The 26,540-nt window shown below is 37.9% G+C and overlaps 1 protein-coding gene across 2 annotated transcripts in view; it reads right to left on the bottom strand.

Moving 5' to 3' along the window:
• Positions 1 to 26,540, bottom strand: part of LOC145695190 (leukocyte elastase inhibitor-like) — a 135,418-nt gene that overhangs the window by 60,394 nt on the left and 48,484 nt on the right. The window contains exon 1 of one of the 2 annotated variants that reach the window (XM_081772161.1): positions 24,565 to 24,874. The exons of the other annotated variant lie outside the window; for it this stretch is intronic. The gene's annotated coding sequence lies outside the window, so the exon portion shown is untranslated. Of the gene's footprint in view, positions 1 to 24,564; positions 24,875 to 26,540 lie in introns of those variants that run through there. 2 annotated transcript variants of the gene reach the window in all.

The following is a 26,540-nucleotide window of genomic DNA, read 5'->3' as shown; positions in this document are numbered from 1 at the left end:
TTCGAGGAGATTATGCTGAAAAATAAAACGTTGATCACTCTAATATTGATTTCTTTCTATCCGATTCCTACAACTTTCCAAACAACCCACCTACACTAATGTCCAAAATGATTGTCGCATATCTATAACTGTCTTGTTGTAAGAATTTAATTTTATAATGATTTTGCAGGGTACTTTTAATACTGATACTATGTGTATAATCGGGAAATGTATATTTGTAGCAAATTTCGTAGGAAAAGAATTGTAGTTACGAAAATTAGAGTGAATAAAACAAAATGTTGCTACATGAACAAGAAAGTTTTATTTTCGTTTTATTGTACTTATTTACTGATCTTTGGACATGAAATTTGCCACATACATGTCTTTGCCGATTATACACATACTAACATTATAAGAAGTACCGGGCGAATTAGTTATCAAATTATATTTCTACAACAAAATATTTATAGATATGCGACAATAATTTTGGACATCAGTGTACATGAGAAGGGAAACTTTTCTTTGATTACTGTGGTCATTTTTCAACCACCCTCCAAAAAAAGCAAAATTTTAAGGAATATTTAATCATGACGTCACATTATTTACGCTAACGAGTAATGTGGCATTCGTCACTAATCAACTATATGGGCAAAAGTATAAAAGAATGTAAAGTTGTCTCCTATTTTTTAAAAAATAGCCATTTTGTCTATTAATTTTTCTCCGAAAATTCTGATGCTTAATTTCACCCAATTGAAAGAATTCTAGGCTATCTTTATTAATATTCAAAATGACATTAGTAGAAAGAAAGAAAAAAGTCAAAACCGAAAATTTTCATAATTGATTTCTACTTAGTATTAAATACAAGTTTTGGTAGTAGACCTTGGGTAATGTAGCAGGCAGAACTAGTAATAAAGTTTAAAAATAAATTTGTTTGAGAGTAATGGATACGATTTAGAAGTAGGTAAAAAGATAGAACGTATATACTTGATTTCAGTTTAGTGTATCTTACTATACAGAAGATGCAGGCTACCTATTTATACAAGGAGGATCTATAGTTTTCTGTATAATCTTTAAGGACAGTTCGAACACTTGTCATAAAGCCAATGATAATTTACAAAGATTGCGCATCCATTGTTTTCCAGCTACGTTAGAGCTTTCGAAGTGAGGAAAATAATATATATATATATATATATATATATATATATTTGATGTTACATCCTGATGGAACAGTCAGACAAACACATACACAAATGCCGGTTGAATTGAATGGTAGAAACTTGTTAAGCTTGTTTCAACTACCAGTTTTTGTCTGCTACTTTTACATGTTTCTCTATGTCTAAAATCTTAGATAGATGTATAGTAAGGGACACTTCTGGATGGTACACTTTTGCCGTAAATTTCCATATGGGTGTACCATCCAAAAGTGTCGCTTACTGTACATTTAAGTTTTTTTCATTCCTCCAGTTTGGTATGAAAGTACAAACAGGGATGACAGTTACTTGTTTCCTTCCGAAACATACGCAATATTATGCAAAATGCTTTCATACATGTCATTGCACTATATACAATTAAAACCCATAATTTTTCTTGAATCTTTCAAATATCCTATTCTTATGCCATACTAAAATATTTAAACTCTCTTGTTATCAATTTTTCTTCTTTTATTTCTTCGTTAATAATGCAATAACAATTAATATGATAATTTTCGATAAGCGTTTTAATACTTATAACTGAAGAAAAATACGAAAATTTGAAAATCAAAATTCCACAATATGAGGAAATATGAAATTTTAATAATATGCTTTCTAACAGACGAAATGTATATGTATCCTCGTCGCCAAAAGTGCCTTTACATCGCCGTGATGGGTATGTGACACCGCAGTACTATAAGGAAGGGATGGTTGCATAAGAAATTTTGATTAATTTTGAAGGGTTTTTATTTTGACTAGGGAAATAACGTAGGTATAGGGAGTAAGGACATAGATTTAAAGCATCAGTGCACTGTCATCTCTGAAAAGATTTGTATTCTCAGTTTTTCAAATTATTGTCTTATATGTTAAGTTAAAAACTGCAAACAACTGCTACTAGCGCTTTTCACTCTTCAGGAATTTACTACGACATGTTCGGGCTTGAATTATTTCATTCGCCTCACTGTAATTATTTTAAAATGGAAACTGATTACACTGAACATGAATATGTTTAGTTGTCGTAAAGCAAGGGCCGTAATAAATGTAGATAAGGTTCTTATTATTATATAAAACACATAAGTATTTATTCCGTGTATAGAATAATATAATACAGTAACTAAGCAACATCATAATCACTAACGCCCGCAGGATATTTTCTAACGGGGGAGGGAGACCGATATAGAGTTTTTCGTTTTATTCCCTATGTATATTACGTTAACAGTCATAACATTGATAACGTATATCGTCTTTCGCCGCTGTAGCCTATTAGTCAGAACACTGATCTCCAGATATGTCGAAAGAAAAAATAAATTGATATGAACAGTGATGTGATTAATTTTACTGCGCCCTGGATCGATCTATCGTCGGTTAACTAATACTCCTCCAGGCTCCCTGCCCCAGGTATTTCAGCTGCTGCGTTATATATACGGTTTCATGTCAAAAGGGCCTGACAAAAGGGAAAAGACCGAAAGGCCAGAGTCAATATGGCCCGCAACAAAAGGACCCGAGTCAAAACGGCCCTGCTTCAAACGGACCCGGGTTGAAAGGGGCCCCGCTACAAAGGGGCCCGAGTCAAAATGGCCCATGTGAAAAGGACCCAGGTCGAAACGTCTTCGCAACAAGAGGGCCCAAGTCAAAAGAGCCCGAGTCAAAAGAGACCATGTTACAAAAGAGCCAGACCACAATGACCCCGCAACAAAAGTGCTCGAGTCAAAAGGTTTCCGCAACAAAAGGGCAGGAGTCAAAATTGCCCGAATCAAAACGACCCTCATCAAAAGGGTCCATGACAAAAGGGCCCGAGTAAAAAGGGACTTGCCTCAAAGGAGCCCAGCTGAAAAAGAGCCCTGCTACAAAAGAACCCGAGTCAAACGGCCCGGGCTAAAAGACCTCCGCAACAAAAGGGCCCGAGTCAAAAGGGGCCGAATCAAAACGGCCTTCATAAAAAGAGCCCGGGTCAAGAGACCCACGACAAAATAACCAGAGTCAAAAGGCCCCGGGTCAAAAAGGGGCATCGCTGCAAAATGGCCCGAGTCAAATGGCTCGGAGTCAAAAGGGCCCGGTTCAAAAGGTCTCCGCAAAAATGGGCACGAATCAAAACGCCTTTCATTAAAAGGACCCGAGTCAAAAGGGTCCCACGACAAAAGGGCTCGAGTCCCAAGCGACCTGCGTCAAACGGGCCCGGTTCAAAAGGTCTCCGCAACAAAAGGGCCCGAGTCAAAAAGGGCCGAAACGAAACGCCCCTCATGAAAATGGTCAGGATCAAAAGAGTCCCTCTACAAAAGAGCCCGAGTCAAAACTTTCGCACGTCAAATGGGCTCGGGTCAACAGGTCTCCACAAGAAAAGAGCAGAAGTCAAAAGTGGCCCCTCTACAAAGGGCACGAGTCAAAACGGACCCGCGAAAAAAAGGCTTGGTTCAAACTTCTCCGCAAGAAAAGGGCAGGAGTCAAAAGGGCAAGAATCAAAAGGGCCGCGTCAAAAGGGTCCCACGACAAAAGAGCCCGAATCAAAAGAGACCTGCCTGAAATGAACCCGGGTCAAAAGGTTCCGCGCTACAAGACGGCCCGAGTCAAAATGGCCCTAGTCAAAATTGCCCGGGTCAAAACCTCTCCGCAATAAAAGGGTTTGAGTCAAAAAGACCCGAATCAAAACGCCCTTCATTTAAAGAGGCCGTGTCAAAAGGGTCCCACGACAAAATGACCCGAGTCAGAATGCCCCGCGTCAAACGGGCCCGAATCAAAACACCCCTCATCAATAGGGCCCGAGTCAAAGGTTCCCAGTACAAAGGGGCTCGAGTTGCAAGGGCCCTGCGTCAAACGGACCCGAGTCAAAAGGGGGCCCGCTACAAAATGCCCGAGTCAAAACAGCCCCGCGTCGAAAGGGCCTAGGTAAAAAGGTCTCCGCGACAAAATGGCCCTGCGTTAAAAGGGCCCGGGTCAAAATGGATCTGCAACAAAAGGAGCCGAGTTATAAGGACGCTGCGTCAAAAGGGCCCGGCTCCAAAGGGTTCTGCGACAAAAGGGCCAGAGTCAACAAGAAACTTCGTCAAACGGGCCCTGATCAAAATGGGCACCACTACAATAGGGCACTGGTCAAAACGGCTAGGCGTCAACTGGGTGCGAGTCAAAAGGGTTCTGCGTCAAAAAGGCACAAGTCAGAAAGACCCCGCGTCCAAAGGGCCCGGTAAATACGGTTCCACGTGTAAAAAGCTTGAGATCAAAGCAAGAGTGGAGATCAGGCATGCAAAAGAGGATTGTGTCCCCTTAGTAAGTTGAAGTGTTTATGCAAATGAAGGAAATATATCTGTGGTTATTAATAACAAATAGGAAATTTGAATGATAATATTAGTTTTGTTTGCTTGTTGATTGTTTTGGAACAATCGCTATCGCTTAAGTCGTTCTCCATGAAAGTTTGCTTGCACTCCCGTCATAGGCGGACTGGGTGTATTAGGGCCTAGGCCGCGGTTACCATGGAGGGAGCTCAGACTATAACACCAATTTCTAAAATAACGTACAATCAGTGGTGCAACGTGCTATGAACTCGGGGGCCCATGCCCTCTCCGAAGCAAACCTGGTCTATCTTATACAGCAGCGTTGCAGACAAATTTTGGTGAAATTTCAAAATAGATCAAAGCATAAATGAATATTGAATTAAGTCAAAGCACTGTACGAAAGGAGAAATGCCCAGTGAAAACCCCTACATTAATTTCTTAGAGTAATAAATGTTAGTAAAGAGTGCGTCATTTTATGCAAAAATAAAGATGTTCAAAATATTTATTATAGCGCAAATTTTAAAACTTGTAACCGTTAATAATAGGGAATTTGTGAATTGGAATTTTCATTTTAAGGTCTTTTAGCATGTTAATAATAAGGATAACTAAATTGCTTGCAATGAGGAGAATTCAAAATTTCAATTTTGTCCACATCAAATGGTGCAGCACATCGTTTGCAGACTACTGTACTGGATATTCTTGGCCCCTCCCGAAATAAAATCCTGGTTGCGCCACTGCGTACAATGAACATCTGCGATGAGCCATCGCGTTGTGCAGTTGTAAATTCGTTGTTACTTGATAGTTTTTGCAAGCTATAATTTATCATTGGTCGTTGAAAATTTGATGTCACAGCAAGCACAGGATTTCCAGAAACAAACTTTCAAGAGAATATTTTATAATTATTATTGCATTGCCACACGGGGTGTCTAAAAAGTCCCCTGACATGGATAACTCTGTTGTTATCAGAGTTACAACAAAATGTAAGAGGGGAAACCGCCTACAAATATAATGTTTTTAATAGACAGTAACTTCATTCATTTATGTTGTGGGTCCGGGTAAATGGTAACGTTGCATTTTCATGTACCATTGGGCGCATATAGAGTGTACAGCCCAAACGGCTTGTCCGATTTGAAAAATTCTTTCACATTAGATTGAAAACATCATATTTGGAGACCGTTTCCCCGCCTATATTTTGTTGTAACTCTGATAATAAGAGAGTTACCGTATGTCACGGGACTTTTGAGACACTCTGTATAGTAGCTGAAACACTAAAAAAATAATAGCGAATAACTTTTACTATGGAATGAACAGGACAGCTTACTAAAAATTGTAACGCTAAACAAGTAATAATAACTTTTGACTGTGGAATGAACACGACAGTTTTACTGAAAATGATAAACACTGCTGAACCACTAAACAACTAATAATTTTAAAAAGTTAAGATTCTTTGCAGTTCAGCTTATGAATCGCGGAGTTTCTGAATAACTTCGTTCACAGACACTAAATTTAACATGTCTCTTTCCATATTCATTAGCAAAAATGTGTCCAAATGTCTTCACACAAACTAGCTCTGAGATTTGTTTACTCTAACTTTAACTTTGAGAAGCACCTTCCACATGTCACTTGTGTGCATGGTAGAGACAACGCATGTTTGTATACAATGTATAAATTATTAAAGCAACTAGACTGACGGAAATTGATGCAAAATTTTCCCTGCACATGACAAACAATTTTTATACAAGGTGTTTGCAGCATCATTATCACTCTTACCGTGAATCCCGTCCAAAGATGTTCCATCTTCCATAGCATGCTCAGATGCATAATCATCATCATCTTCTACGGATTCAGGGGCATCATTTTCTTCAGGATCATCAAAAACGAGAACGTTTTGTGACAGTGAAATACATGACAGAGAACTGCTGGAGCTCTTTGTATATTTTCTCCTGTTTTATATTTAGTTTTTTTTTCGGAAGAACTCTGAAAGCTCTTGTAGATACACCATTCTTCTTGATTTCTGAAAAGTGCTTAGGTTCCAGTATTTGGAGTTCTTTCGGCTGCTGAAATCTATCACTGACACATGTAACAGCTGTATTCAGAATTTTCGTTGAAGTTTTTTTTTTATTCTGAATAAATCATTTTCACTTATATTTAAGTTCTTTTCCAGTTCATCTGCTCTCCTGGCATTTTCTTCTTCTCTAAGATTCTTCTGTGCAAAAAAGTCTTTTTCATTGCTATCTCTACACCAGATTGCGCAAGCTGTTGATTTATTTTCACACAAAATATTTTTGTGTTTTCGTAAAGCATTAAACAGACATCTTTTGCCTCTATTTTCTTCTGAAGCTGCTGATGCAAATTGTCTAGAAGTCTCCAGGTGGTAAGATAGTCCAATCCGTGAGACTGCATTTATTTTGAAACAGGCTCCGTTTCCGTAAATAAGTCCTGAAACATAGAAGTCCTCATTACAGTGTTAAATTCTGTACATTTATTCAGCAAAGTTTAGCTAAAAATTTTCATTTCGCATTAAAACCCCCGTTTTGTACATCATCACTGAACAATAAAAATGAAAGAAATCTTGATGATAGACAGTCATCCTCGTCTTGGTTTCATGTTTCGTAGCGAAACTCATTAGTGTCCACTACTGCATTCAGTGCCTTGTTTCTGCTCCATCATCGTGTTGTACCAACTTGTTGAACTTTTCGTAGTCTGTCATGTCCCTCGTGGCTTGCATCAATCATTTTCTTACAAACATCCTTTCTTTTGTAGTATTCAGACAGAACATGGCACTGGTTTCAAATAAATTTGCAGCTTCAGGGATCTACTCAGTCGAATTTGTCATAACGAAATTAAGAGCACAAGCCATGCATTGGGTGTAAATGATTTCAGGATTATCCTTCTCCAGTAATGCTTTAACTCCTTAATAGCATCCACTGAAGTTAGCAGCTCCATCAAAAAAGCAACTTACAATATCATCACAAGCATCAAAACATTTTTGTCACAAAGTACTCTTTTGATTTCATTATAAGTTACTTGTCTTGCAGTGTCATTGTTTACCACTGGCGTCTCTGGCATATACAATTTGGGGAGGACATCAAAGAAAGTTATTTAAATGGTACTATCTAGCCCAACCTGTTTATTATCTTTAATTCCATTTGTTACATTTCTGCTTACCATCACGGACCCCGTGAGGCATATCAAGAACTCTGTTACACAGCCTGAATATTATATGACAAATAAATATAATTATTATTATTTATATGTTATTCTGTCGTTAGTAAATAAATTAAATTAGAACAAAATATTGAATATTTTGTACTTCAAAATATTGGGGGGACGCGTCCCCCTCGTCCCCCCTCCAGAGACGCCGAAGCTGTTTACGACAACTACTAACAGCCGCTCAAATACTTGACCGTTTATAACGCAGAGAATTACTATAGCCAGCTGATTAAGCCCTGAAACATCTTGGATAGAATCAACCATTATGTTGAAAATGCCCGCTTTCTTGGCGTCTTCCACTGTTTTCTCCTGTTATTTTGTAAACTTTTTGATAGAAAATAAATTTTTAAAAATGCGCTGTTTTCCCATTTTTGAATTATCAAATATAGACCTACAAGGTGTATTAACATCCATAAAGAACCAATCAGCCTGTGGTTAAATATGAACCCAGCTACAAACCAGGCACCAGTCTTCAACCTTGAAAGGGCCGCAACTACCCTACATCATGAAAAAGGGTCCCAGGTCCCAACAGCTCAACATGATGAAAAACATGCCTAGGACCGCAACTGCTCAATGAAATAAAAGAAGGGCCCCAACTGCCCAATATAATGAATAAAGGGCCCAGGGCCCAACTTCTCAATGTAATGAAAGAAGGACCCAACTGTCCAATATATTGAAAGAAGGGCCAAGGCCCCAGGTACAAACTAAATCACAGTTTCTGATAATAAAAGACCATAGTGAAAGATGGACCTAGCCAGAAATCTAGTAACGAAAGGACCCCATTAAAAAAGATAACTTACTGATTGATGGAAGGGTGGAAGAGGAGTGTGTGTTGGTAGCATAATAACACTGAGCTACCGAATTATTTAGCTCTCTTTTGTTTTAGCTTTTCTTTCTCTTTCTTTCTTTATTCTTTCATCATTGTTTTCTTAGAGGGCCTAGGCCGCGATTGCGACCAAAGGGCCCTGGCCAGTCCGCCCCTAACTACCGTCTTTCTGAGTTTGTATTCTCGTGACATAGCTCAATCAAACTTTATCTATTGCTGACTTTTCCCTTACTTCTAAAATTCCATTTCTACTCCTGGATCAAAGTATAAAAATACATATTAGTATGAAAAATATTCTGTGGAAAACATTAGTTTAATTTTGCTGTGAGAAGACATGTGGATCTGTATACAGGGTTACTGAAAAGTATTGGGACAGAACAATAATAACGACATGTCAATTGCATTGATTTGGAGTGTGGTCACCATGGAAGGCATCTTGAATTCCGCTATATTGCATATCACACAATATTGTTACAATGTAAAAGGTTATGATTTTACACTTCAACTTAGACTTGAATATTCCCACAAATAAGAATGTGAATTCATTTTTGACACTTCATCTGTTTGAGACAGGGTGTGCTATGTTTTACATATGTATCAAATAGGGAAAGTATTATGACAGGGCTGTAACAAAGAGACACATAGACGGAGTAAAAGCAAATGTTACAATTTGGCATTGGTGTATAAACTGCGTTAAATGATTTAGTGCACATCATGGCAGCCATCTTGAATTCCGAATATTGTATACCACACAATATTTTTAAATAGAAAGAGGTATGTGTTGAGTTTTGATTTAGAGTTTAACGTCCCGTTCAACAGCAATGTTATATGAAAAGAGGTATGTGTGTCACATAAATTGATGCTAGAATCTTCGTACAAACTACATTCATCGTCCGTTTCAAAAGCATCGGAGTCTACATTATTTATTATTTCCATAATTTCTCCAGACGAAAATACGCCACTATCATAAAAACCACGACTCGTCGCGGTGGTATTCATTAGAGATGGCCTTTTTAAAAAAATCTGTTTTTCGATTTTCGGAAATTTCATTTCTCCTTTTTTCGTTCGTTTTTCGAAAAAAAAAATGTTTTTCGTTTTTCGGAAATTTGTTCGTCTTTCATTTTTCGAAAAAAAAATTGTTTTCCGTTTTTTCGAAAGATTTTTCGTTTTTCGAAAAAAAATCGTTTTTCGTTTTTCGAAAAAAAAATCGTTTTTCGTTTTTTCGAAAAAATCGTTTTTCGAAAAATTCGTTTTCCCTTTTTTGATGATTTTTCGTTTCTCGGAAAGTTTTCGGGATTCGTGGAATGATAATGTGGGAGGAAATGGGAGTACCCCGGGAAAATACACGGACACGATGTTGTCTGCCACGAACTTACTTGGTCTGGGATCAAATGCACAAGAGGTAAGCGTTCTAACACTGAGCTACCGTGCTCCTTGGATTTGGATCTAATGAAAGGTTGAATTGATTTTGAGTTTAACGTCCCGTTCAGCAGCGAGGCTATATGAGACGTGGACCTACTGATTAACGTGGAATCCGAACCACATGAGCTCCCGCCGGGAATCGAACCCGGGTCTAACACGCCAAAGGCGCGTACGCTAACCGCTAAGCCACGGATGAGCTCGATCTAATGAAAGGATAGTGCTACTATTGACGAAACTCATCCAATCACGACCAAAATTAGTATGGTTATGAACTGCAATGTATTTAGTACACATGTTAAATATTATGGTGTTTGGGACTTTGGTTCCAGAGTTATTGCTAATCAAATTTGTGTTTTAAGTTAGTGATATCAAGAAATTTCACTAAGTCGCATTTGATTAAACTCAAATGATCTTGACGAAAGTTGGTAGGATCGTAGATATTGACAAGCTTGGTATGCATGGAAGCTCATATAAAATATTATGATGTACAGACTTTTTGTTCCTGAGTTATTAGCTATCAATGTTAGGTTTGAAATAAGTGAAATTAAGAAATTTTATTAAAGCGCGAAAGATGGAACTCATCCAATTTTTACCAAACTTGGCAAGGTGGTAAATCTTGACGAGCTTAGTAACTATAAAGGTAACCAAGAAAGATCTGTCGCTTTTTCACCCAACACCTTCAAACATCGATATTTAACCTAAGACATACCTGGAAGATCAAAGATAGTTTCCTTCTGCCAACGTTTTGGAAGGCCATGTATTCCATCGCGGTAGAACTTGGTGGGCCGTGAATCGAAAAAGGTATCAAGTGCATTTTGCACCTCTACTAGGGATTTCAACTGGTGTCCTCTAAGCTGATTGTCCAAGGAATGGAACAGGTGGTAATCGGACGGTGCAATGTCCGGTAAGTATGGCGGATGCAATAGTGTTTCCCATCCAAAGTGTAGAATAGTGTCCCGGGTTATCCTAGCCACGTGGGGCTTAGCGTTGTCCTGTAAGAGGAGGACCCCTTTGCGATTCAGAAGTGCTGGCTCCAGAGTCTTGAGTTTTTTTTTTTTTTTTGAACACGGCTCAACTGCTGACAGTACACAGTTGCATTAATGCTCTGACTAGCCTGTAGCAGTATTTTTTTTCTCAAAATACTGTTCAGAAAATTTGGACTTGAACTTAGTTAAATGAATAAATTTCATTACAACGCGTTAATCTCATCCGATATTGGCCAAAGTTGATATGGTCATAGACTTTAACAAGTCTGGTACGCGTGCGAGCTCAGCATGAAATATTGTGATCCACAGACCCTTGGTTCTCGGTTCTTGAGGGATATAAATTAGAAATAATAATTCACAAAAGTAAACAGTGTAAAATTTATATTTTACAGAATATTAAAAAATAATTATTTACTAGTGATTATTAATGTGTTATCAACAATATGGCATTACTGCTGAATCGCCGGACCAATTTGAAAATCGAAAAAATGGAGCAAAATATACTGCATTCGGTTATATTTGGTTGGATTACATTAAGTTACGTTAGATTATGTTATTAGGTGCGCAGTTTTACTATACGGATCCATAGTATAAGTAGGAGTAGCAGTATAGTAGTAGGAGGAGTAGGAGTATGGGTAGTGATAGTAGTAGGAACGGATTAGAAGCCCCACAGGGGTTTGTTGGTTTCTGTTCTCGACATGAAATGGGCAAATTAAAGATTTGCTCAAATTTATCTATACATTTTACAATCTATGGATCCGTATAGTAAAACAAGTGTACCTCTCCGCGAAATAGTCCATCCATCTCCAGATACAGTGCCGCTTACAACATCAAAAACAACCAGCAAATACAATCACTATCTGAGCTTTTACTATTCCCCTTACCTGACTTTCAATCACTCTTCCTCATAAACTTAAATAAATTCTCCAATTGACCCGGTAAATTTTCTAAAATTAGTCCGGCAATACAGCAATTAGCCCGATATTATATTTTATAATGTAAAAAAAGACTAACAAATTACCAAATAGAAGGATCCTGTATAAACTGATCGTGATAGTATCAGGCAACTCTGTAATAAACGACTTTTAACAATTGATTTTAACAAAATATGAAACATGAAGTGATTATATGTACTTGTACTGATACTAAAGACTTCTCACTAAGATCCCCCATTCATTTCTCTTATCTATATATATAAAAGAGAACGTACAAATCCTTTGTTCCCTCATCACGCTAATACGGCTGAACCAATTTCTTTCATTTTTGGGGGGTTATTAGGATTTGGACCCTAGATTGTTTTTATCATATCACTTTAATTTTTAATTACCAGTGTCTTGAGATAATTGACCATTCAAGTGTCCATAACGTACAAATCCTTTGTTAGTTCATCATAGGTAAAAATAAACGTATTTATATGCAACCCGCATGACCGTATCACTCGGCGGGTTAACATAAATGACAGGCGATATAATGTTAACATTTACTGCAAGCATATTTCACGGGTATTAAACACATGAGATATGGAGTTGTGCATTTAAATTTTCATTTCAACCCAGCGAAGCGGGTAATATATGCTAGTTTTCTATAACTAATTAAGTCAGTATCAAAAACAATTTGATTGCTTTCAAAAATAGGCAATTTAATACTAACAAAATACTATTGAATGGTTTATTTGTTCTAAAGATGTTTTGTATACGGTAAGACAAAGAACTAAGTATCTGACTATAATAATCTCATCAAACGAGAATTCAAATTTTAAATAGGTGGGTCTTCGTTTTCGTATTAGTTTTTACTGCTACTAACTTCAGTAGAAGAATACTACTAAGATGAAATATTTTTTATCTGGTTGTTTGTTGAAGTTCAGCGTCCCTTTTCAGAATCGAGCAAGACTATACAAGACGTGGACCTACATTATAAAGTGGAATCCGAACCACCATAACACGTTCAATGTTTTCCCACTCGGGACCCTGTGCATCAAAGGAATACGCGCTAGCCACTAGACCAGTTGCAGGGCTTGAAATCTTTTCTTGGAATTATGAAATTATATATTTAAAAGAAACGTTTGTCGCTTCCTAGTACTTCTCTCGTTCTATGAGAAAAAAAGATTGTAACCAGAGATATAGTAAGTATTTATCACTTTTGGTTGCATTAAACTTAGAGATGGAAACTACCATTGTGGCACAGAATCCATATCAAAAACTGCTTCCGGCTATCGCCTTTTCTTTACTATGAAATCGGAAATGGTAGTTTCTCACTATTTCCGGTTTACATAGAGGGATAGCGATCGATATGACAATCTTCGAATCCTGGATTCATATATATAAGCATATCTCATTATCTGTTATTAGTTTTGCTCTATGGTGATCACTATTGAAATTAGAAGTGGTAGTAAATTTCTATCACAGGATAAAACTTGGAGATAGTCTATTGCGAAGGTACTGAATTCATGCTTCTCGCTTGCTCTATGGTGATCAATACTGAAACCGGGAGTTGTGATCAGGGGCGGATCCAGGACGGACTTCTGAGGGGGGGGGGGTTGTAATACTGCTACTTAGAGCTATTTTTACGAGCTCCAACTCTGGGATGGGTTTTATTTATATATAAAATAGGAGTGTTCTCTTTTGGGGGGCGATCGACCCCTGGATACCCCCTGATTGTGATACATTTTTCCTACTTCCTGTTTTTGTAGAGAAACAAATGAATTTCGTTTCACAGTGTAAAACTGCGGCAGACTTCCAATCCATGCGCATTGAATATTCAAAACTTCAGTACAACAAGTAGCACAACTAAAACTCTTGGTTGGAATAGATTAATAAAATCAAAGATAGAATCTGTTCCTCGGATGCTGAATCCATATCAAAAAGCCATTATTAGCTATCACTTATCGTTTTTGTTCTATGGCGATAAAGATTGAAAGCAGGAATGGCTAATTTGAACCACTTCCGGCTTGAATAGAGTGTTAAGGGAGGAGACGGAATCTATTTTTAGGATGCTGAATCGATTTCAGAAAACTTCTCGATATCTTTTATAGTTATTGTTCTATGAATATAAGTATTAGAACCGAAAGTAGTAGTAAATATCAAGCATTTCCGTTTCAGAAGAGTGGTGCAGGTTATGAAGATATGTTCTCTTAAAACCCTGAATTGATTCCAGAAAATTGCTTGTCGCTATCTATTACAATTTTGTTTTTTCGCGACAAGTGTTAACACCGGAAATGGTTAATTTGAACACTTTCGGTTCAAATAAAGTGTTAACGAAGAAAGTGGAATTTATTCTTGGGATGCTGGATTAATTTTTTATAAAAAATGCATCTCGATATATCTGACCGATTTTGCTCTATGGAAATTAGTATTACCTATAAAATCAAAAATAGTAATAACCTTCAACCATTTCTGCCTTTGTGGAGTGTTGTGGATTGTAATTGTATTTCCTCTTGAGAACCTGAATCGATTGTAGATGAACCACTTGTCGCTATCTATTACCAATTTTGTTCTGTGGCGATTAATGTTGAAACTTGTAATCGTTAATTTGAACCACTTCTGGTGTGAATAGAGATCAAGGGAGAAGGTAGAGTTTAGTCTTAGAACGCTTAGTCGATCGCGAAAAACCGCGTCACTATTTCTTCAATCTTTTGCTTTATAAAAATCCGTATTGAATCCCTATTGAATATACTAGTAAATTCAGCCACTTTCAATTTCGATAGTATTGTGCGTTGAGATGATATATAGCTTATATACTCTTGAGACGCTGTATAGATTCGTTTTTTAAAAAAAAAAAACACTTGTGGCCAGTAGCGTACGCAGGAATTTATTTCGGGAGGGGTCCAAATTCAATATCAGGGTATTTTATATTGAAATTCCTAAACTTGTCCCTAAAATTAGGCTAAATTTACACAAAAGTTGGAATTTCGGGGGAGGTCCGGACCCCCAGGACTCACCCCCTGCGTACGTCCCTGCTTGTGGCTATCTATTACAATTTTTGTTCTATATCGATCAATGTTAAACCGAAAATGATTATTTTAAACAACTTCCGATGTGAATAGAGGATTAATGGAAAAGATACAGCTATTTCTAGGTAGTTGAATCGATTGCCAAAATCTACATCTCGATATCTCGCAATTCAGTATTAAAACCGGAAATAATAGTAAATATAAACAATTTCTGGTTTTGATTAAATGTTGTGGATAGTTGTATGTTGTCTAAGACGTTAAATTGTTTGCAACAAATCGCTTCTCACTATCTATTACGATTTTCGTTCTATAGCGATACAAATTGAAACCAAAAATGGTATTAGAACCACTTACGGTTTTAAATGGAGGGTTAATTTAGGAGATCGAACCTATTTTAGGGGCTCTAAATCGACCGCAAGAAACGACTTCTCAATATTTGTTACTGTTTTGCTCTGACACCTCTCGACAGACAGACGGACAAAGCCATTCTCAAGACTTTCGACACTTATGCATAGCTTAAGCTGCAAGTGTAACATTGAATATATTCTTGGGACACTGAATTGGTTCTGGAAAATCGCGTCTTTCTATATGTTACCGTTTGTGTTCTGTGTTGATCAACAATGTAGCAGAAAGCGATAGATCTCTACCACTTCTGGATTATTAAATAAAAGCCAAATGCATTAGATGAATATATTCGTGTTGCAAACCTACATGTATGCTTCTCGCTATTTCTTGCCGCTCTTGCTCTGATACCAGCTGAAAGACGAACGGATGGATAGGCAGACAGATGAACATAGCCCTTCTATAAGACTTCCTATACGTATGCATAGTATACTACAGTTTGGAAGTACTAACAAATGAAATAAACTCAGTTTGTTTTGCAAAAATTATCCGTTTTCCGTTTCTCGGTAGTTTTCGTTTTCCGGTTTTCGGAAAAATTTCGTTTTTCGTTTTTTCGAAAAAAATGTTTTTCGTTTCTCGAAAAAAAATTCGTATTTTCGAAAAAAATTTCGCTTTTGAAAAATTCATTTTTCGAAAAAGTATTTTTCGAAAAAATGTGGCCATCCCTAGTATTCATAGCCGAAAGCTCAACTAAAAAGAGGAAGTGAATGCTAAGCAAGCTACAAGAAGGATGTTGAAACAATGCTTCCACTGGCTAATAGAAAAAGGAAAACAAAAGTAGCTACAGGTTTTTGCCTTTTGAGTACTCATATCTTTTTGGGAATATATACTTGACACAGCATGCCTTTTAAATGTACGCCAGACGTGACCTGTACACATGAAGGTGAAAAATATTCGTGAAAAGTAAACAGAAGAGACTAGTTATATGCTTCTGTTTTCTAACAGTCAACTTCGTGTTCAACTGCAGGAATTGACCTTGATACCTACTACTTGACTCAACGCGTTGTAACAAGAGGGCAACTATAGTTACCCATAGATCTCTTGCAGCTACACAGCGAGCTGTGTGTGTTCTGTCTCTCTCTCTCTCTCTGCCCCTAGCTGTGTTTGCTTTTCATGCTTTGGGGAAAGGGGTAAGACACCCTTGCACACCTTCGAACATAAAATGATCAAAAGACGACCTATGTTAATGTAGAGTTCATAGTTTCAAACAGTGGCGTATACTGGTTTGAAGGCATGGGCTACCACTGACCTTGCATATTATTATTATTATTAAGAAAAATGGTAATAATAATAATAATAATAATAATAATAATAATAATCACAATATGCATAACAATGAACAAAAAGTGATTGATGTGTTTTGTTTAGTGATAAGCAAATGCAAGGTCTTGGTCTTGGTCTTGCACTGGAACCCTTGGTCTTGGTCTTGGTCTTGCATGCAAGAGTCTTGCAAGTCTTGCATTTAAGAAATCTCAAGCTTTTCATAGGTAAATTTTACTATGGATATAAGGGATAAAAGCTCTACAAAGCACCAGTAGTAACGGAAATACAATGTATGTTTCTAAATGTAATATAATTTAACGTCGTGTAAGTATGATAGCGTACAACATAGGTTATGACCTTTATTTTTTTAATGTATGCCCATGCTTCACTACTTATAAGATATGCCTAAATCACAAATTGAGTTGAGTTGATTTTGAGTCTAACGTCCCTTTTCAGCAGCGAGGCTATATGAGACGTGGACCTACTGATTAACGTGGAATCCGTACCACATGAGCACCCGCCGGGAATCGAACCCGGGTCTCCCGCGCTTAAGGCGCGTACGCTAACCGCTTAGCCACGGAGGAGCTCGCCTAAATCACAAAGTTTCGTAATCTGTTTATATATATATATATATATATATATATATATATATATATATTTTAACAGATCCAACATTCCACTGGTTCCCAAACTGAGGAGGCTACCCCTGTTTCGCATGAAAGAAAATCAGACGGCACAGATTATTGAAATACCATGAATTGCAAAATTATTTTTACAATCTAAAGGCGTCAGATTTTTCTTTCCAACCACGATTAGCTAGTTCTTGTATTAAACAAACTTCCAATTAAATATTGAATCTTTGTTTTACTGATTCCAATATGTACTCTATAAGGCAGAGACATTCACATTACGCAAAAGCGATGAAAAAATTTCAGACTTTCGAAACATGGGCATGGAGAAAAAAAGGAGAGAATTAGCCGTGTTGAACGAAAACGAATGAGGTGTTAGAAATATTAGCAGTAGGAGAAAAAAGAAGAATTTTAGATATTGTTAAGAGGGGGAAAGGGAACTGTTTAGGATATTGGCTGACGAGGAACTGTATTACAAGGGATGTGCTAGAGAGTATTGTGGAAGGAAAAAGAGGGAGCGAGCGAAGAAGACTAGTTGAAGGAAGGTATTGAAACAGAAAATTGCCACGTCAAGACGAAGAGACTAGCTGAGGACCACCGAACGTCAAACCTTGTCTGTTGAAGCAAATAACCTGCCAATAATAGCAGAATAGCTATTATGATGATGATATGTTTAGCAATATTGACCAAAAAAAAAGAGGGAAAGAAAATTAAAATAATAATTATTATAATCAAACCTCTTAATATTTTAGAATAATTTGAGGGAAAACTGAAAACGACTCAACTGTCTGTCTTTTGTGTAGACTCAATTTATATAAATATTGTTGACCTGTATTAGAAATACAAAATAAGGGCATCAAACTCCAAGTTATTTGAAGTCTCACTTGTGAATATGGATTACTAGCATCAAGTATCTACTTTGTTGGGTTAAACTAAAATAATATATATATATTTCGTTAGTCAATCACTTTTTTACTATTAGTAAAGCGCTCTCTAATATCGGTCATCTTCGATTATTTTTATGTTTCCCTCTCTTCCTCCCCCTTGCCGGGCTGAATTTGGATTTAAACGGCATCACAAGTGTCACTGTTCGTGTCAGAGACCACGAAACTATGGATTCGGCATTAATATTCGGTCATTTTTAATCATTATTATGCATCTCCCTCTTCCCCAAATTATGAGGCTGAATTTGGTCCTAAATGGTATAGGAAGTCTCAGTATTCAACCCAGCGACTTCGAAAACTATGGATTCGACACTAATATTCGCCATTTTCGATCATTTTTATATATCTCCCCTCCCTTCCGCCAAGCTACGGGGCTGAATTTTGATTTAAACAGCACAGGAAGTATCATTATTTACCTTAGCGGTCCCCAAAACTATAGATTCCATTTCAATGTCGGTCATTTTCCATCATTTTAAATATCTTTCCTCTCCCTCTCCCCTAAACTTCAAGATCAAAGTGATATGACAGAAACCATCTCAGACCCGATCCTCATCTATCTTAAAATAAGATCGAGTTCGGTCAGGTGGTTCAAGAGTTATTAAGTTTTATATATATATATATATCCCCTTTCGCTCTTCTCTCCCTAGGTTCTACCATCAAAGTGAACTGACATATAACATTCCAGGCTTGAACCTCATCTATGTTAAAAATTTGATTGAGATTACTCGTTTGGTTGAAGTTATTAAGTTTTATTATTATATAACTCCCCCTTCTCCCCTCTCCTAAAGCTTACCGTCAAAGTGAAATGATGAAAACACTCCCAGGCTCAAACTCCATCTATGTTGAAAATTTGATCGAGATCGGTTGGGTGGTTCAAGAGATTAGGAGTCACAAAAATAGTCACTTTCAATTTTATAACATAGATTTATTGTTGTAGGATAATGTTATATCGCTCAACCCTCGATGTGTCGTATATCTAAGGATGCTAAAAGTTATATTGATAAACAATTATTCAACGTATAAGCATCCGCCCATGAAATCAAACTTGCGGTCACATGAATTAAGTTTTTTCAATGTCATGAAAATGTTATTTCGATATTAATTTTATGAGCACACATTAAAAATTCCCAACGGATGCTTGAGTCTGGGAGCCAAGGCCATACCCATGTAGTCGACACCTATGGTGTACGGCATTACCAATGTTCAATACTACATTTCACTTTAGTTTTGGAAGAAAAACACCACTAATATGTTTTGAAACGAAACGAAATATCTAGTTTAACGTCCCACGATTATGCATCGGGGCTAAGGGAGACGGCATTCATGAGAAATGAATGAAATAGTGGATTTAAGAAAGTAGGAGGGATCATCAAAACACCGAGAAATAGAGACCCGGCCCTAGAAGTTTTTTTAAAATTCTTGGCCCAAGCCCGTCCCGGGCCCGATAAATTTTCGAAGTTCCATTTTGTAACATTTTTCACAGGCACACTTCTTCAACGTTTGCCTTTATTCTAATTATCGTTTAGCGAATGTCAATAATTATTAAAGAATTGCAATTAATCGGCCCCAGCCCGGCCCGACCTGAAAAGAAATCAGTGTAGGACCGCCAAGCCCGGCTCAACCCAAAGAAATAATAGAATCGGCCCGCCCAAGCCCGGCCCGCGGGCAGGGCCGGGCTTCGGGTCTCGGGCAAGGCCCGGCCCATGCAGGTCTCTACCGAGAAAACCCACGCACACGGTGTTTGCCCACTAAAAAGTTTCCATGGCGCATGCTAGAATCCAACCAGGGACCCGTATAACCATATGTGACTGCTCTACCACCGAACCGGTACTTGTGCAAGACTCTTGCGCAAGAGTCTTGGTCTTGGTCTTGATCTTGCAGGTGTGGTGTTGGTCTTGGTCTTGGTCTTGCATCGGGATTCCTGGTCTTGGTCTTGCATGCAAGACTCTTGCAAAAACTGCAAGACCAAGACTCTTGCGCTCATCACTAGTTTTGTTTGATCTTTTGTTTTGAGACCGTTAATGTTTTCCACCGTAAATGAAATTCCATCATACATTTGTGCAGTTAACTTCTTGTGGATTGCGTTCGTAAAATGTTAATTTTTACCAATGTCACTTCCCTCAAGAGTCGCCTCTGTTACTGACGTTGGTTGTCATTCCGTACCAGTATACACAAAAATTCTGCAGACATCATTATAATTGTTATGTTTATTATCGCTATCTAAATCTAATTTTTTTGCGTTGTGTTAACAAACGATTCTCGGGCCCTTTTGTTGCGGAGACATTCCGACCCGGGCCCTTTTGATGAGGGGCGTTTTGATTCGGGCCTTCTGTCTCGGGCCCGTTTGTTGAAGAAATATTTCGACCCGGGCCCTTTTGACGCGAGCCCGTTTGACTCCGGCTTTATTTGACCCGGGTCCGTTTGACGCAGGGCCTTTTGACTCGGGTCCTTTTGACTTTGTCGTGGAACACTTTTGACTTGGATTCTTTTTATGAGGGGCGTTTTGATTCGGACCCTTCTGACTCCAGCCCTTTAAACCAGCACCCTTTTGACGCACGGCCGTTTGACTCGGGCACTTTAGTAGGGGGACTCCTTTGGACTCGGCTCCTTTTTATGAGGGGCGTTATGATTCGGGCCTTTTTGTTGTGGAGACCTTTTGAACAGGTCCCTTTTGATGTGGGGCCGATTTCACTCGGGCCCTTTTGTAGCGGGGCCCATTTCGACGCAGGCATGTTTAATGCAGGTCCTTTTGACTCGGGTCTTTTGTCGTGAGACTCTTTTGACTATGGTCCTTTTGATGAGGGGCGTTTTGATTCGGGCCTTCTGGCTCGGGCCCTTTTGTTGAGAAGACCTTTCGACCCGGCCCTTTAGACGCGGGGCCGTTTGACTCCGGCTTTATTTGACCCGGGTCCGTTTGACGCAGGGTCTTTTGACTCAGGTAACTTTGTCGTGGAACCCTTTTGACCCGGGCTCTTTTTATGAGGTGCGTTTTGATTTGGCCCCTTTTGATTAGGGCCTTTTTAATCCGCGACCTTTTGACTTACGGCCGTATGACTCGGACCCTTTCATAGCGGGGCCCCTTTTAACTCTGCTCCTTTTTATGACGGGCTATTTGATTCGGGCCCTTTTGACTCGGGACTTATGTTGTGGAGACCTTTTGAACCGGGCCCTTTTGATGTGGGGTCGTTTTTACTCGGACCCTTTTGTAGCAGAGCCCCTTTTGACCCGGGCTCATTTGACGCACAGCCTTTTGACTCGGATCCTTTTCTCGTGGGCTCCTTTTGACTATGGCTCTTTTTATGAGGGGCGTTTTGATTCGGCCACTTTTAACTCGGTCCCTTTTGACGCAGGGTCGTTTGACTCTGGCTCTTTTGTAGCGGAGTCCCTTTTGACTCGGGCTTTTTTATGAGGGTCGTTTTGATTCGGGGCCTTGTGGCTCGGGCCCTTTTGTTGCGGAGACCTTTCGACCCGAGTCCTTTTTATGAGGGGCGTTTTGATTCGGACCCTTTTGACCCGAGCCCGTTTGACGCAGGGCCTTTTGACTCGTGCCCTTTTGTTGCGGAGATCTTTTGACTCGGGCCCTTTTGTAGCGGGGCCCCTCTCGACCCGGGCCCATTTGACGCAGGGCCCTTTTGACTCGGGTCTTTCTGTCTTTGCCCTTTTGTTTGGCCCTTCTGACATGGAACCATATATATAACGCAGCAGCTGAAATACCTGTGGCAGGGGGCCTGGGGGAGTATGAGTAAATCGATGATCGATCGATCCAGGGCGCAGTAAAATTAGTTACACCACTGTTCATATCTATTTCTTTCTATTCTCTCGACATCATGTCGGGAGATGAATGTTCTGACTAATAGGCTACAGTGGCGAAAGACGATATACGCTATCAATGATAAATGTTATGACTATTAATATATATAGGGAATAAAACGAAAAATTCTATATCGGACTTCCCCTCCACCCGTTGGAAAAAATCCTGCGGGCGTTAGTGATTATGATGTTGCTTAGTTACTGTATTATATTGTTCTATACACGGAATAAATACTTATGTGTTTTATATAATAATGAGAACCTTATTTACATTTATTACGGCCCTTGCTTTATGAGAAACATTTTCACGTTCAGCGTAATCAGTTTCCATTCTAAAATAATTACAGTGAGGCGAATGAAATAATTCACGCACAGATTTAGGACTTAGAATAAAGTCTTGCGAACATGTAGTAAATCCCTGCAGATTAAAAAGCGCTAGTAGCAGTAATTAGCTTAGTCGTTTCCTATAGTCCCTTAGTGAATTACATAAATCTTACAGATGTTGTATCTCTTTCTTTCTCCTCTCTATACATCATGTCTGGAGATTAATGTATGGACAAATAGGCTACAGAGGCAATTTTAAAAAGTAAGATGATCTACGCTATCAGTGACAGATGTTGTGGTGTTTAACTTAACATATAAGGCAATAATACGAATTTTTTTAGAGATGACAGTGCACTGATGCTTCAAATCTGTGCCTTTACTCCCTATACCTACGTTATTTTCCTAGTCAAAATAAAAACTCTTCAAAATTAATCACAAATTCTTATGCAACCATCCCTTCTTTAGAGTACTGCGCTGTTACATACCCGCCACAGCGATGTAAAGGCACTTTTGGCGACGAGGATACATATATAGCACACTACATTTATGTCACGTATTCTAAATCATATCACGAGTGAGTTTACGCCATTTTGTATCTGTATCTGTCTATTCTACGTATTACTGATATAAATAAGAGACTGACTTGTAACTCTCCAACAAAAAGTAAATAAATAAATAAATAAAAAATAATAAATAAATCTTGGCTGAAACAATTTTGTATCTACCCAGAAATAAATAAATAAAAGAAAATGTAATTACGCATCTGACTTATGTATTGTATGACGTTCGCCTTCCCTTGATTGAAGTGTGCCCAAATGCATTGCAAGTTTAACCAGTCACAGACCTGTTTGGGCCCCCACAGAAGTGCGCCTGGCAACCCACAAAACATTCGTGCACTCCACTATCATGTGAGAACGCTGAACTCAAACGGGGTAATGTGTGAAATATTTCTCTGATTCTACGCAACGACCGAAAGAAAGAGAAAAAAAAAATAAAATAAATTTTGAAAAGGTTGTTATGTCTACTTTTGGGTTCCCCTCAAACGCTATCTGTACCGTTTCACTTTCAGTTGATCTTTCACTATAATTATTACAGACCGTTGTTACTGAATCTACCCTTGTACCATTTGAACGTACCTAAAATTCCCTAAACTACTGGGTTTCTCTGTATTTATTCGAAATGAAAATATTAAGTTTCATATTTTATCCATTTAATGGGTATCTCAAGAAAATTTTAATTAAAATAAACAAATAAAATAAAATTGTAATGTATACAGTTATGCTACATTTCTTTTGTTCAGCTGCACGCATGCTCACCTTGTCTATCTGTATTACATTTACTATATTGAACGTTATTACATGCTCTTTACCACAAAATAAAATTAAAAAAAAATCATCTTTACAAAAGTTCGCTTTCAAATCTTAAAAAAAAATCCAAATTGTTACTACATCGTCCCGGTTACTTATTAGAATCATTATGAATCATAGCATTCAGTTTTATATTTTATATATATTGCAGGGAATTAAACATCCTGCCCCTTCAGGTTTTGTGTGTGCTATATTACTTATTTTGTCCTAAATTATTCATTACAAATTATTCAAGCAGGAATATTCAACTGCTAACATTCATTAAATTTGCACACATCAACATTACATTCTTACCCTAACTTAACCTAATCTTAACCTACGCACAAGTACATACATAAACAAAACACAAAATATCACACTATATAGCTATATATGCACATATTAAGTATAGGGACGTGCCAGAAAGCGAAAACGGATATCTTACCATAGTCTAATTTTCATCATTTTATATCTAAAATTAGCGTTAAAAAAATCTTTCAAGGTGAACAGCAAACTGATGTTTTTAAATAAAAGTATCGAAGACGGGATACGAACTTCGTACCATCAGTGACGTGGTGCAGCTGTACACACAATAAATTTTCCTTTCTTTCGAGAGTGTACAAAATATTACTACACTATAGGTATTTTAGAACGCGTTACTACCGAATTCTCAAATTTTTCCTTGTATGTATCATTACGGTACTACCTAATTAATTTGGTACAGGATTATATTAAGTAAATTTTGTTATGCAAGCCTAAAGAGATATCGAAATTTCTATGGATTTAGTTACCTTCTACATTACATACGAAAATAAGAGACTGTATGTTACGTACATTTTTGATAACCCCCCCTTTTCCAAAGAGAAACTGTTTGGCTTACATGTGAATGATCGAAAAGTAGCTCTGTAGGGAACGGGGTTCTTTACTCGCACATCGTGAAAATGGTAGCTATCACTAACATAACTTCTTGATCGTCAAACTGTACTGTAAAGTAATATGAATTTGGTTCACTAACCTGGTTTCCTGTTTACACTTTCCAAACCACTGTTATACTCACAAACTCGAACACAATATTTTAGAACAAATTTTACATCAAAAACATTTTGGATTCCACTCCTCGGACATCGAACCTGGACAATCTGCAGGAAATTACTTTATTCCAGTATTCTGCCTCTACCCATAGTTTATTATCTAGGCATTTGGAGACGGGTATTCCTCTTTACGTATTCATTTTCTACGATTCGCTAAGTGCGAACAAAACCGTAGTTACAAAAAAATTTTATCCGAAGATACCAACTTCATCACAATAGCGTTACTGCGCCATGAGGCCGTCAGCAACGAAGCACCAACTTCCTATTTTGTCCTCGTTTCGTTCCGTCACTCGGTCCTTTGTGGTTTTTTTTTTTGACCACTTTTAACATTCACCACTTTGGTTTTCTTTCGAAGTTAATTTTTCACTTAAAATCATCCAAAATCTTTTGTATTTCGCCGAAAAATTATTCACACTAATAAAATCCATACCATCCACTATGGATGCTACTCTTCAAGGCGTCTGTCTCACAAAGATGATTACGGGGATTGGCTGATAAATCTCGACAACAATAGGATGAACAAATCGTGATTTAAGATTAAAAATACCGACCAATTAACTTTTGACACCTGATAATTCTTCGTTTACGTCAGATGATGCATGTAGAAGAAAGTAATGTTCGATTTAAAGGACTTTTTAAGAATTTATGTTAAGATGGCCGAAAATATAGAAACCAGAAATTATTAATAATTTACGTAGAAAATTATGAAACTTTTATAGATGACTCCTAACTTCAGAATTCGATAGGAAAATGTTCTGAAGACATGAAAAACACTAAAATATGAAGTTTTTACCACAAAAAATCATAAAACCCAAGAAAATATACAAAATGACACAAAAATCAATATACTACACTTCTACGAACTAAACTAACCTAACCAAGACACCATTTTTCCTAATGACACGAAATACGACCAAAAAAAATAAGATTTTATACCATGAAATACATATCTATCTACAATATCTAAATTATTTATATATATAGGGTGTTCCAAATTTTCGTCACATGATACCTGTCATCTTGGGAGGTATCATCTTCCGGGTGCCTTAGAGAAAAAAAAATGTTTTCATTGATAAAGGAATACAATTTTTTTTTTAGAACATAATACTCAGAATACTTACATCTACTCCTTAAATCTAATCCTTACATCTACAAGAACTTTACTTTTCATTTTTTTTTTCAATTTTTATCAAGTACCTCACTTGTTTCATTAAGAAGTTCTGCTCGCTTCTCCTCCGAACAGCGAAACAATTTTAAATTGTCGAAGTTCTGTGTTCCAATATTTTTACCAGTTAACGTCTGAAGTTGTGCTGAGTTTCTAAATAATTTTGTTCTAAACTCTCTCTGGTTGGCACGAACTGCTGATAAGACGGAAACGAACCCGCTGCCGTAGCCATGTGCACCGCCTGGGGAGGCACAGTGTTGGGCACTGCTCCACCTCCAGGAGGAACACCTGACGCGTACATCGGATAGGTCGGCGTTCCACCAGAAGTTCCTGCACCTGTCATGTACGGCTGAGATGTACTCAGGTTGTTAAACTGTGGGCTGGCACCATATCGATACATCTGTCCTTGCTCCTCGATATACGGTTTGAAGCGTGGTCTTCCATTGCCTCTTTCCTGCGAGTTCCAATTTTGATAATTCCTATTTCGCCAATTATTCGATCTGAAGGAGGCTCTTCTTCCTCTATTACCAATACTCGAAGTACTCTGTGAATCATTCGACGGATTTTGTTTCTTGTTTTCCTCTTCCGTTTGGGACGAGGAATCCTTCATCTGTTTCAAGTTCTTCTCTGACTTCTTGGCAATCTTAACTTGACGCACGTATGGTCTTTTCCACTTCCGTTCAATGACAGACTCTGAGTTCTCGGGATAACCTTCAATTTCGGTTAGTTTCAGGA

The sequence above is a fragment of the Thermobia domestica genome, chromosome 9 (assembly GCF_964235325.1).
Source record: "Thermobia domestica chromosome 9, izTheDome1.hap1.1, whole genome shotgun sequence".
Taxonomy (NCBI): Eukaryota; Metazoa; Arthropoda; class Insecta; order Zygentoma; family Lepismatidae; genus Thermobia; species Thermobia domestica.
The sequence above is the reverse complement of the archived record's forward strand: the minus strand, read 5'-3'. Positions and strand labels throughout refer to the sequence as shown.